This window comes from Dermacentor albipictus, chromosome 8 (assembly GCF_038994185.2).
Source record: "Dermacentor albipictus isolate Rhodes 1998 colony chromosome 8, USDA_Dalb.pri_finalv2, whole genome shotgun sequence".
NCBI classification, from domain to species: domain Eukaryota; kingdom Metazoa; phylum Arthropoda; class Arachnida; order Ixodida; family Ixodidae; genus Dermacentor; species Dermacentor albipictus.
The window spans coordinates 44,081,641-44,096,077 of record NC_091828.1 but is presented as its reverse complement, the minus strand read 5'-3'; the positions used below and the strand labels follow the sequence as shown (position 1 = coordinate 44,096,077).

At 45.3% G+C, this 14,437-nt stretch overlaps 2 non-coding genes across 2 annotated transcripts; both read right to left on the bottom strand.

Moving 5' to 3' along the window:
- Positions 1-1,654: 1,654 nt before the first annotated feature.
- On the bottom strand, positions 1,655-1,817 carry LOC139049346 (U1 spliceosomal RNA). The gene has a single exon (XR_011508206.1). It is a non-coding gene; the product is annotated as a U1 spliceosomal RNA (small nuclear RNA).
- A 10,581-nt stretch (positions 1,818-12,398) lies between these two features.
- Positions 12,399-12,561, bottom strand: LOC139049343 (U1 spliceosomal RNA). Its single transcript, XR_011508203.1, has one exon. It is a non-coding gene; the product is annotated as a U1 spliceosomal RNA (small nuclear RNA).
- Between the last annotated feature and the right edge of the window lie 1,876 nt (positions 12,562-14,437).

Here is a 14,437-nt window from a genome sequence, read left to right as displayed (position 1 = left end):
CATATACAGATCCGCCGCCACCGATCTGGCTCTCTGATTGCCACCGCACAGGGGTTGCATTGGAGGAGGAGCGAAGAAAGGAATTAAGTTCGAGCCGGCGCTTTGACAACCGGAGACTCGCAGGAAGAGGGGGGAGGGGGGCGGCGTGTACACCCAGCGGCAAACGATGGGGGCAGAAGCGCGCGCAGCAAGCGGACAACACGATAAAGGGAGGAGGGAAGAGATAGCAGCGACTGACTGATGCCGCTGACGCCGATAGTGAGTCAACCCCAGCTGCGGAGTTGGTTTCAGAGACAACGCCGCCGATGCCGACACAAACAATATGATACCCTCGCTTCCGCAGCGCTAAGAACCAGGTCTAGCCGTGGGAAGGTGGTCACGTATTCGTCGACGTGCCGGGGCCTACGTGAAATAACCGGCGCGTCGGCAACTGAAGAGCACCCTATCCGCCACACAAGAACAGGGGGGGGGGGGGGCCTTTCCTCCTCTTTCTGCATGGCGGCGAAGGTGTTCTATGCAGTCACGTTATCTTGACTCTCTAGCGGCGTCAGCGGCATCCAGCGGTATCAGTCGGTCGCTGCTAGCGCTGGGGGGATGAAAGGGGGGCGGAGCTGGTTACGAGGCCGACGACAACGCCGACGACGACGCGAAACCCAGGAACGGACGCCAAAGAGCTGCGCTCTAAAATAAATTATGGAGTTTTACGTGCCAAAACCACTTTCTGATTGTGATGCATGCCGTAGTGGAGGACTCCGGAAATTTCGACCACCTGTGGTTCTTTAACGTGCACTTAAATCTAAGTACACGGGTGTTTTCACATTTCGCCCCCATCGATATGCGGCCGCCGTGCCCGGGATTCGATCCCGCGACCTCAGCAGCCCAACACCATAGCCACTGAGCAACCACGGCGGGTCATGCGAACCTACACGGCGGGCCTACATTTCTCCCTCTTCTCTTCTTTCTTTTAGTCATTGCTGCTCACTACTAACCATTTTTAGTCATTTGTAATCAATTGTGGCCATTACAAGCCGTCATTAGACATGTTGGTCATATCATACTCATCAGTAGTCAGCACTAGTCACTTCAGTCATTATTAGTCATTACTAAGCATTTTAGCCATTTCTAATCAATTGTAGTCATTACAATTTATAGTCACAAGTTGTCGTTAGACATATTAGTCATTTCATAGTCATTGCTAGTCATTACAAGTCATTTCAGTCAATATTAGTCATTACTGTTCACTAGTAGGCATCCTTAGTCACTCGTAATCAATTGTGATCATTACAAGCCATCGTTAGAGATATTAGGCATTTCGTGGTCATTACTAGTCATTAGCAGTCACTATTAGGCATTACTAGTCACAATTAGCCTCTACAAATCTTTATTGTAAAGTTATCATTCACCAACTGTCACTATCAATTATATTTCATTCTTTACTAGAAATGCTTTAACCTTTATAAGCGACTGGAAATAATCCTTACATAAACGTTATCTCAGAAGTCCCCGTAGGCAGTTTTATTTATAGCTGGGGCTTACGACATTGGCCGAAGTAACGTCCATACCAGAGTAACGGACAATCTAGTTAAATCTACTCCCGACCAGTTCAGCGCGGTCACAAGGGCTGACTCAGTTCTGATCTTAGATTTGAGCATGGAAGGGGCTGGCGCGTACGCCGAGCCCCACTACCAAAAATTACATGCCCCATCTGCCCCGGTTTGGGGTAGTGGCGTGCTTCAGCCAACCGCAGTGCAATGGTAAGGCCTCGGCACGGGGCGCCGACCTGAATGACCATCGGAAACCCGGCACCAGGTAAGTATGCAGATAAGTGCGTTGGCATAAGAACCCATTCTGCAGGGTGCACCTTATGGAGCAGGCACTGAAGCGTACTCTACATGAAACAGAAATCTTTGCTCAGCAACTAAAGCTTGCAAAACAACTCACTGTAACACAAGCGCCTTCAACCGATCAAACATATAAACCCAGCAGGCATCATTTTCAAATTGCAACTGCCATATCATCAAAATTGTGTGAACGCATTGGGTAATGATCGTCCGTGTCGAGCGGCGATTGCGCAAAGCTGCCGAAACGACCTCTAGTGTACATTCCAGCGCGTGCGACTACAATAGTGACAATAAACGACGTTTCAGATAAATTGAACCATGGATTAAAAAAGAAATGTGGTTATTTTTTCGATGTTTAACGAAAGCCCGCGAAATATGGAATGGTCGGAGAAACTCGAGAAAAGGTTCGGAAGCAAGGACAGCGTTCTGCCCCGCTGGAGCGTACTGCGAGCTGCGTTCGATCTCCACCCCGGTGTGCCCAAGCTGGAACTTACTTGGTGGTTTGGCTGAGTTTTGGGTGGATTTGACCTAGTTATCTTCCTTATCTTATTTTTGTAGGACTTTTCCGTGATTGAAACAACGCTGATGTCTAAAAACTCTACTGGGCAAGGGCCCAGCCCTTGGTCAGCCTCCCTTTCCCCTGATGATTTGCCTTTGCAATCTTTCTTCCGCAGCGGCGTTAGCAGCATCCCTGTCGCGCTGGTGCCCTCGAACGGTGGATTCATCCGGCTGAACAACCCACAAGCTGTTCAGGCCGAGCTCCAGGCCATGACGCGTCATTTCCAGATGATAAGCGGTGTCCGACAATTTGGAAGAGGTGGGATAGTCTGTAGGTCATCAGATTCGACCTGTGTCGCAGACCTCCTAAAGTGTAAGACTTTCGCATCTGTCCCGGTGAGTGCGTTTATTCCTCCTCATCTAGCATGCACTAAAGGCATTGTCCGGGGCGTAGACTCTCGATTGAGCCCAACTGAGACTCCGGAGAAACTGTCTGATGCTGGCGTCATAGCTGTATACCGGTGTAACCGACTGGTAAATGGCGAAAAAGTTGCCACAGAATCAGTTATTGCTACGTTTGCTGGCATGTCCTGCCCTTCTGAACTGAAAGTGTGGCCACTTATTTTTAGAGTGGAACCTCTCGCTTCCCGTCCACTTCAGTGTCGGAACTGTTGGCGTTTTGGCCATAGTGCAGGAGGCTGCTAATCAAATGGACGCTGTCGCGCCTGTGGTGCCGATCATTCTCCCAATGAATGCAAAGCTGAAGCCGAAACTTGTTGCCTATGTGGATGAAACCATGCGGCTGACTATGCAAACTGCTCGGCTAGAGCTAACGAAATACAGGTACTCGAAGTAATTGACAGGCGACGATGTTCGCGGCGAGAAGCTATTGCAGTCGTCAAGGAAATAGCCTTTGGATACGCTGGCGTCACTGCGAGGCAATCTACTTTACAGGAAGACAACTCGTTGAATCGGCCGTAGAAAAAGCAATGACGAAGGCTATGCAATATATTGTCACAAGTGTTACCGACTGTCTTTCCCAAGTGTTTACTGCGCAGATTACACAGCTATTGCAAACAGCTGCAACACCAATCAGCAAATCAATTGCTTGTGCTGCAGAACAGGTAGCCAGTTCAGTCCTAGTGCCGAGTACCACATCGGACCCAACATTTCTAGAATCCGATTCTTGTTCTTCGCGTCAGTCAGACTCGCAGGTCGACATGGAAACAAGTCATGATACCAGGCCGCAAAAGCGAACTGGGTCTCCAGTAACTGCTTCTTGTCCATATACCAAAAACAAAAAGGGTAATCCAATTTCTCATTCTGGCATCCAAGAAAGTTCATTGCGACGGTAGTCGCTGAAGTAACTATATCAATTAGATCATCACCATAGCTTCTTTAAAAGTGCTACAGTGGAACTGTCGTTCCCTGTTTTCTGCTTCAACAGACTTACATTGCTTAACAACTCATCTTAATCCTAACTTCATACTCTTACAAGAAACCTGGCTTACTCCTGAGAAAAATTTTCATTTTAAAGATTTTCGATCTTTTCGACTAGATCGCCTTTCCCAAGGAGGTGGCTTAATGATTTTGTTGTCATCTAAATTCTGTCATAAGGCGAAAATAGCTTTCAAGTTAATGTCTCTGGAATGTGAAATTTTGGCAGTGCACCTTAGCATCCCAGGCTACCGTACATTTTCTATTATAAATGCTTTTTTCCCTACGGGCGTACACAGTACATACCACTTGGATAGTGCGCTTGCCAGCTGCAAAAATGAAGTCATTCTTACTGTTGACTTCAACTCGCATCACGTGTCTTGGGGTTACAAAACAGATTCAGGTGGGACACGTCTGTGGAACTGGACCATGGATAAAAACCTTTCATGCCTTAATATCAGTGGACCTACATTCGTCCGCGGACAATCTCGCTCAGTGTTAGATTTGACGTTTTCTAGCACAAGTGTCACTGTGACATCTTGGACAACGATTGATTTCTCTACAAACAGTGATCATCTCCCGGTATACTTTGAAGTTGCATGCCCTTTAATATCAGTTGAACGACAAGGCAGAATCTTTGTTAATTTCAAAAAATTTAAAGACTGCTTGCGGTCCACCATTGCGTCACTAAGTAATAGTAATGACGAAGAAATTGGCTTGAATATTTGTTCAGCATTGCAGACGTCCCGAAATAAGTCTGAATTTGTAATTGAGACAGCTAAGCGTTCCTCATCTAGTCCCTGGTGGAACAGCGAGTGCACACGAGTTTATAGAAGAAGGAAAGCTGCTTGGAAAAAACTTCTACATAATCAGAGCCCACAAAATTGGAAAAATTATCAATTTATTTCGGGAACCTTCAAACGTACTATTAAACATGCAAAAGATGAGTACGATAAAACCATTTTAATTATCTATCTAAATCCAAAAACAAACGTGCTTTATTTAATTACCTTCGTTTTAGAAACAAACTTCCAATGAGCATTAATGTAGGCTCAATCGTCTATACCTCACAGGAAATGCAGGAGTCCTTAGAACTACTGGCTAAAGGACTGGAGAGTCGGTTCGCAACGCGCCTCCAAACTTCTGCTTTTTCTCCTGCATTCTCGGGCTACAAGGAGATATCCTATTCGGAAGTAGCAAAGGTTATGTTACAATCGCCAACTACAGCGCCTGGCCCGGATGGAATAACAAATGCAATGTTAAAGATTTGCTTTCAAGAAGCTCCACGTGAGCTTCTGAAGTTGCTAAACTACTCTGTTAGTAACGCATGGATTCCACAAGATTGGAAGATCGCCAAAATTATTCCGTTACTTAAAAAACAAGGGGCAGGGTATACTATCGACAACATCAGACCAATTGCGTTGACATCAAACATAGTGAAACTAGTTTATTGACGACAATCGATTGTTGAGTCCGTGTCAAATTGGATTTCGATCTGGCTATTCAATATGGCATGCGCATGTAGACCTTGAAAGTCGCATTAACATCGCCAGACAGAAAAAACAATACGCGGCTCTAGTTACCTTAGATATATGTAAAGCCTATGACAGCATCGAACATACAATTTTAATGAATCGGTTACAGAACCATTGCTTTCCAGGCTATATTGTAGCATGGGTGCATGAGTTTTTAACAGACAGGGAGTTCTATTGCTTTCGAAGCGGCTATTCTTCCAGTAAATATAAGCAAACAAGAGGTGTGCCTCAGGGATCGGTACTTTCACCAGTATTATTTAATATTTTACTGAGCAGAATCCCCGTTCACCCAGCTGTCAGTACATACGTTTATGCTGCAGACATTGCCTTTTTTGGTATGGCTAGCGACATATACTCTCTTTACGAAATACTGCAGTCATATCTCAGGGAACTGGGAAGGCTGGCTGGATAGCTTACACTTAAACCTGAATGCTAATAAGTGTGCTATCCTTGTTTTTCCTGTTAAAGACCCAGTATACATATCGCTTAAATATCATCTCGAAGATATCCCACAAGTAGAGTCACTAAAATACCTTGGAGTTATTTACAACGGAAATCTTAACTGGCGGCCGCATATTGAATATATTGCGACAAAAGGAGCTCGTTCAATGGGCATTTTGCGCAAGTTGAGCAACCGGAGAACAGGTATGCGAAGAAAATCCCTCCTGATGGTATATAAGATGTATGATCGTCCTGTGTTAGAATTTGGATGCGTTTTATTCTCCGGTGTTCCAGCATACAAGCTTTGGCCGCTAGTTTTGTTGGAACGAGAGGCGCTACGTCTGTGCTTAGGCCTCCCAAAATACGTTTCGAATGCCGCATTATACCTGGAGGCAAGAATCCCACCCATAATATGCCGATTTCGCCTTCTGACAGTTGAGACTTTCCTAAGGCTATATGAATCCCCATTAAACCGCCTTCAAATTATTTTCCTCTCTGATCCAGAATTATTTTTTCCTATTCATTGGCCCAGGTTTCATAGACCGCAGATTATATTTGTGCAAACATTACTTGAACCACTAAATGTGCAAATTCGCGAGGTGCTTCATGATAATACGCATTCAAATTACCCAGAGATCAGGTTCGATGACATTTTCCCAAACCACGCGAAACTACTCCCTTACGGCATCTTAAACGCCATGTTGCAAGACCACCTAAGCAGCCTAGAAACAAACGTTATCATTGCAACAGATGCCTCACAGTGCGAGGAAAAATCCGGCATTGGAATATATTGTCCTGCACTCGACTGGTCTTTTTCTTTAAGGTTGCCTGATTTTGTGCCTATTTTTCTGGCCGAGTTGATAGCAGCAATCCAAGCTTTACGTAAATTAGACCCAATTATTACAACGGCTGCCATTCTGACTGACTCCCTTTCAGTATGCTCTTGCCTTACCGCAACTAATGAGTCACCCATGATAAAACTATTCCACTTACTAGTTCCAGCCCATGTGCAATGTATTCATTTGATTTGGGTGCCAGGGCATAAAGGTTTGTTTTTTAATGAAACTGCTGATTAACTGGCAAATGCATCATTATCCTGCCCTGTTCTTCCTATTCTACCAGTGACAGCACAGATCACGGCGGCAAGATTTCGGATGCGATCAATAAGACTAGCCTTATCAAACCCACATTTGACTGCTTCTCCAGAGTATAAGCACCTGGCATTTCCCTGGCATAGCGAATCCTGTGACACAAAGATGCTTGAGGTCTGCCTCACCAAAGTACGCAGCCGCATACCCTCGCTGAATTTCTATTTACACAGGTCGGGTTTGGTTCCCTCCCCCCTCTGCTCTTTTTGTAATGAGGAAGAGACGATACACCACTTTACTCTATCTTGTCGCCGCTTTACTGCGGTTAGAAAAAAGTGGTTGGAAATACCTTTTCGAAGAATTGGCCTGGACTTGACAGAACCTGCAATTCTTTCGTTCGGAGCGTCCACTTTGGGATTCAGCCACAGGGATGCATGCTTCGCTGTCCGAACATTTCTTACGGAATCTAAACGATGCCCTGCTAAATTCCTTTCTTTTTATTTTTACTTTTAAATTAATTATTACTCATTCAATATGACCTTCCTGATTTTATTCAACAGGTAATTCTGTGCTATTCAATGCTACTTCAATAGCTATTAGGAAACTTATGCTCCATAATAATTTCGAATAATCCACCCATTTCTTGGCCAATCCCCCATCGTGGGTAGGCGCCACACGCATCACAGGCTACGACAACAACAACAACAACAACGACGTCTAGTCGGAAGTAGCTACAGCAGGGCGACGCGGATACATCGATGGACTTGACGTAAATATTTTGAACTGAATAACACGTCGCGTGCAAGGACTTTAGACAACATTATCAATTAACTCGCTTTGTGGATAGTTTATCGTGTGTTAGGTTTTTTGCTATTGGGTTTGGAACGCGTGCTTTCTTGATATATGTGTTGTTCTTATGCTCAGGCATCATAAAGGCTTTTCCTAACTCAAACGTTCCTTGCGTCTTGTTTACCACCGTGAGGCATCGAAAAAGTACTGGTGAGCCTGCCAGGATGTATTTCCTTAATACTCGGTCTCGCACTTCGCAGGAACATGGATTATGAGAAGATGTTGGGGGTGGCCAGTCCTCTGGGACTAAGCCGCTAAGTATCGTTTAGCCTTTTTATTCGAGCGCACAAAGAAGCTCGAGAAGCACGTGAAGCCAACATTGAAATTTTGCTGTTAAGTTGCGTTTTACTGATGTGTCTATCGGAAGAGATGACGCGGAAAGATCGTCTGTTTCTACGGCAATGGGGCTGCAATGAACAAAGACAGTTTGTCCACGAAAGTGAATGACTCCATTAGACGATAAGAGAGATGACCTTGATGCTTATCTGCATCGTTCTGAAAGAATTGCTTTAGGACAAGGCTGGGAGTCATCTAAGTGGATGACAGCGCATTGTTTGTGTTTAGTTGGAGAAGCCTTGAACGTGTTCGAAAGAATGCCTGCATCCGAGTCAATGGGCTACGACAAAGTCAAGAAAGCACTACTGCAGAGATTCAGGCTAACTTCAGAAGGATTCCGTGAGAAATTCCGGGATTGTAAACCAGAACAATCAGAGAGTGGTAAACACTTTGCAAATAAGTAGAGTGAGGCTCAATAAAATCAATTTAGTTTAAATTATTTAGTCTAATCAAGAATAATTAGGGTGAGATTATTAAGGAGAATCAAGAATATTGAGGAAAATTAAGATTTATTAGGCCAGATGTTGATTAACAATTGATTAATATCAACCGTGATTAACTAAGGGTAGTTAGGATGACCTAATGATAATGAATATTCTTTACGATTGCATTACTTAAGCCGAATCAACATTAATACTGGTAGTGATGACTAATTCCCATTACATTTCTTAACCCAAATTTAGATGAATTACGATGACAATAACTTCGGCTAATAACACAGGCAATTGCGATAGGTCATTCAAAACATGCAGAACATTGCGTTATGCTAGACAGTGATCCACGGTGTGCGTAACTGGGCCACTGAACATTTCGTTGCATAAATGCAAAAAAATTTACAGGGTCTCTTAAAATATCTCTTAAGAGGTGAGCGGCGAAAGCCTACTCTTCCTCCTCTTATCATTCGCCTCTTTCTCTTTGCCTAGTGTCTTTCTCTTTTTTCGTTTAGTCATTACTGCTCGCTACTAAACATTTGTAGTCATTTGTAATCAACAGTGGTCATTACAAGCCGTCGTTAGACATGTTTGTCATATCATAGTCAGCAGTAGTCATTACAAGTCATTTGAGTCATTATTAGTAATTTAGTTTCTTTCTTAGTGCAATCCACAAATGATGAACAATCCAAAATGGAAAACAAATCATTGGTAAACGCGAACAGTTGAGTTTCGCAGGAGTGGTGTTTGCGAAAATCATGCTGATTAGGTGTGAAAGAACAGTTTGAAGTTTGAAGTTTATTTCCTTTCTTCATCACAGAAAGAGGAAACAAGAGCTAAAGGCCATTTGGCCTGACAGGAGCTCTTGCTCCAAAGTGCGTTCGGCTTACATGATGATCCGATGTACGAAAAAAGCAAATATAACAAGATCGATTCGAGATGCGAAATTAGGCTAGAATATATTATATGTTCAAGCAGCTTGCATGGAATTGATGTTAATGAGATAGGCCTGTAGTTGTGGGGGCTGTGAATATCACCCGATTTATGCGCCGGAACCACCTTTCCCACCTTCCAGTCGTCCGGCAACGTGGCGCTCTGCAATAACTGCGAAAGGACATACGACAGTATAATGGATGAATAAGTCTGGGTGTTTTTCAAAAACTTGTAGCTAATACCGTCGGTACCAGGTGACGATGGAACTTTCGCAACTTAAATGGGTTTGGAAATGCCTACCCAGTCGATAAGGATAGGGTCCATTTGAAAGAAGTCAGGTGCAGAAATAATGGGAACGGTCATTGGTGCAATCTGTGGATAAGATAATGAATATGTGCCACTGACTAAGATACAGAACATCTTATTTCAGACAAAGAATCCTCGATCATTCTTCAAGCGAACTTCATCGGATTCGCGCATGCTGATACCATTCCAAAATATGCGTGGATTCGAAGTAAGAAAAGAAGGAAGGGTTGAATGAAAATAACTATGTTTAGCACCGATTAAAGCACGCTTATATTCCGCAGTGGTAGACTTATAAGCCAACCTTGCTCTGTCAGTCATAAGTTTCTTGCAGTGGCGGAACATGCCCTTTTTCTTTCTTAGTAAACGTTTTAAGGATAGGGTGAACCACGGCGAACGTCTCTTGCTAGATATTCTTCGCAATGGAACATATTTATCGATGAGCGCTTTGACTTGCGTTTGAAATAACCGCCAGTTCTCTTGCACTGTGCGTTCCCAGAACTGCGGAAAGAACTCGTCAACGAACTTTTCCAACGCAGTATTAATGGCTCGAAAGTCTGCTCTCCCGTAATCGCGGATTATTTTCAAATGTTTCGATGTGCGGCGCGAGGGCGATGGCGTAGTAAAATGGACTGTAAGGTGATCACTTAGACCTGGCTGTAGGGTTAGGGAAGAGATAGAATCGGGATAGCTGGTGAGCACAAGATCGAGTACACTTGCACATGAAAGGGTAACGCGAGTTGGTTCTTGTACGAGCTGGGAAAGATTAAATGTAGAACAAAGGTCAATGAAAGTTATACACTCGGATGGATTAGTAGTTACAGTGGGGTTGGAATCGTTCCACTGAATACCTGGAAAATTGAAGTCGCCCATAAGAAAAATTGGCGCTTTCGGGTATCGTGATCGACACAGCTTCGTTCAGACAATCGTAGAGTTCATCACAGAAGGTGGTGCCAGAAAGCGGAGGCTGATAACATGAACAAATATTGACATCGTGATGGTTTAAGGTAACGCATGTACAGAGGAATTCAAGCTCTGATTGGATCGGGACTAGGCAAGAATTTATGCCTTCGAAAACGGCGATGAAAAAACCGTCCCCTGATCGGTCACTTCGGACATGTCTGTTCAATGTATATATCTTTTCACAAGAGTTCGCAATTCTTCACTTAACTTGACAACCAAGTCTCGGTTAAAACAACTATATCGGCTACGCACGTGTCCATTAAACACGATAAGGTGTCACGCTTCTTTAATGTACTTCTGATGTTCGCAAGAAGGAATGAATAGCCGCCCATGTGCTTCGCCTGAACGGCCGCTGGTTCCTAAGTCGGAGTACTGTGAGGGTGTGACTCAGTGGAAATTAGTAGTCATTGCAAGCCATTTCAGTCATTATTAGCCATTACTGGTGATTACAAAGTATTTTAGTCATTTCTAATGAATTGTAGTCGTTACAACTTGTCGTTAGATATATTGGTCATTTCATAATCATTACTAGTCATTACAAGTCATTTCAGTCATTACTGCTCATTAGTGAGCATTCTTAGTCATTTGTAATCAATTGGGGTCATCACAAGCCGTCGTTAGACATATTGGTCATTTCGTAGTCATTACAAGTCTTTAGTAGTCATTTTAGTCATTACTACTAATTACTAGACATTTCTAACCAATTGTGGTCATTACAAGCCATCGTTAGAGATATTGGTCATTTCGTACTCATGACTAGTCATTAGCAGTCACTTTTAGACAGTACTAGTCATAATTAGCCTCTACACATCTTTATTGTGAAGTTTTCATTTTTGTAAAAAAAATGGGAGGCTTATCAAGGTTAAGCCCAGTGGATGCGAAGCATCCACTGGGCTTAACTTTAGCGTATCCTTAGCGTTTGGAGGCATCTTGACCGCATACACGCCCGGCGCAAAGACGCTGGCGCGGTTGCGGGCACAGAGACTGACGCGACGGCGGGCGCGCGCCGCTTCATCCCTGGCGTGACGTCACATATCACGTGATGCAGCGATGGTGGCGCCGCCACCACGTCGCGCGCGACGGCGCGAACCGAAGCGTGGAGGCCTCCGCCGGGCGACGTCCGACGGCGCGATATGAGGCCCCATCTGCAGCCGGTGTGACGTCATCACGTGACGTCACATCATGTGATCTCACTTCAGGGTCAATGGTGGCCACCGCCGGGAGGCGACCGACGGCGCGATATGAGGCCCCATCTGCAGCCGGTGTGACGTCATGTCACGTGACCTACTTGAAGGTCACTTGAAGGTCAATAGTGGCCACCGCCGGGAGGCGACCGACGGCGCGATATGAGGCCCCATCTGCAGCCTGTGTGACGTCATGTCACGTGACCTCACTTCAGGGTCAATGGTGGCCACCGCCGGGCGTCGCGCGAAGGCCCGAAACCTACGTTAATATGCTTCGCATAAAAAAATGGCGTGATGACGCTTCGGCGAGCACATCTGCTGACGGAAACTTCACCATGAGCGTCGAAAGGCTTCAGCCGTTATAAGCGTCTGGAAATAATCCTTACATACGCGTTATCTGAGAAGTCCCCCAAGAGAGTTTTATTTAAAGCTGGGGCTCACAATGCTGGTCAAAGTAACGTCCATACCAGAGTGACGGACAAACTAGGTAAATCTGCTCCCGACCAGATAAACGCGGTCACAAGGGCTGACTCAGTTCTGATTTTAGATTCGAGCATGGAAGGGGCTGGCGCGTACGCCGAGCCCCACTACCAAAAATTACATGCCCCATCTGCCCCGGTTTGGGGTAGTGGCGTGCTTCAGCCAACCGCAGTGCAATGGTGAGGCCTCGGCACGGGGCGCCGACCTGAATGATCATCGGAAACCCGGCACCAGGTAAGTATGCAGAGCAACGCGTCGGCATACCTGGCCATTCCGAAAGGAGCACCATATGGAGCGGGTACTGAAGCGTACTCTACATGAAACAGAAATCTTTGCTCAGCCACTAAAGCTTTTAAAACAACTCACAGTAACACAAGAGCCTTCAATCCATCTAACTATAAACCTAGCTGGCAACATTTTCAAATTGCAACTTCCATATTACCAAAATTGTGAGAAAGCATTAGGTAATGATCGTTCATGTCGAGCGGCGATTGCGCAAAGCTGCCGAGATGACCTCTTGTGTTTATTCCAGAGCGTGTGACTATAATAGTGACAACAATAAGCGGTGTTTCACAGAAATAGAACCATGGATTTAAAAGAAGTGGTTAACCACAGCTTGATGAAACCAATGACATATGGTCGGCCGTCATGTGGCGCGGTGGCGTATTTATATTCGGCTTAATTAGTTAACTAAGATCGAAAATGCGAAATTTAAAATATTCGCTTTAGGGCCAAGTGAGTTTCGTTAACTGTAGAGGGGATTCACAAACGACGAATCCATTTTTTTGCTAAAGCCCATGCTACGTGGTGATTTTTTTCGGCCCGCGAAATATGGAATGGTCGCTCCATTTTCAACAGACCATCCTGTCATGAGCCAATAAAGAAAGAAAGAAGAAAGAGCTAAGAAGAGAACAAAGGAGCACGAGGAGTCGGTGGGGAAAAAAAGTTAGAAAATAAGGGCGTCCGAATAAACAAAATACAATATTTCAAAGAAGAAGAAGTGCAAAACTGCACGCGGAGCTACGTGGCCAACGCAAAAACAGAGAGACGGAGCCAGCCGAAAAGAGCGGCCCAGCTACGCTCTCGAACGACGAGGGGCAGAAGGAGCTGGAGGCCGGAAAGAGCGGGTGGAGACGGCGGCAACCAAGTGGAAGCTGCTCTTCAGCGGCCGCGGCTCGCGAGCTCAGCGGGCACGGTACCGGAGACCGCACAGCTGCAGGCTGACGGAGACGTTTCTCGGTCTACCTGCGGCTGCGATATACGCAGGCTAAGCGGAGTCGACCGGGCGATCCAGGCGCCTCGGTCACCCCACTGATCTGACTCCCTGACCCGGTCAACCGTGGGCCGAACGCCGGACGCAGCCACGTCGAGTCCACGACGCATCGGCGGGCCCAACGACGCGTCGTTGGAAGCAGCGATAGGCGACGCGGCTACGTCGATGGACTTGACGTAAATATTTTCAACTTCATAACACGCCATGTGCATGCTGGGACTTGAGACAACATTATCAATTAACTCGCTTTGTGGATAGTTTGTCGTGTATTAGGTTTTTGCTATCGGGTTTGTGATGATAATGATGATGATGTGTAGTGTTTATTGGCGCAAGGGCCAAATGTGGCAAAAGAGCGCCAAGGCAGTCGTGATGAGTACTGAATGGACTAAAGGCTGATGTGACGTGGTTGTAGAGAGGCCTAAAACTGAGAGCTATAAGTTGCATAAAATACATAAGGAATAAAAATAGGAGAATGGCTGAAGTAGGGTATGCTATAAGTATAGGATGTACAACAACGGTGTAATAGCGTTACATGAATAAAAATGAACGGGTGATTGTTGTTAACGAGTAGCACAACAGCCACAACAGCCCCTTGAGCACAAGGGCCCGGAGGCACGTGCTATAATAAAGGTTCACATCGCAACTTGGCCTCTCACAAGAGGCCGTGTTACGAATTTCTTGGACAGGAAACGTGGAGCGTGTCAACGTCGTTTAACAAAGCTAAGGTAGATCACATGTGAAATAGTGGTTCTCTGCCTTGAAACAGTGCCAGGTGAAGTGGTATACATTGACTGTATGCTAGAGGGAAGTGTTTTTTTCCTCTCGACTTGTGTTTCGCGGCATTC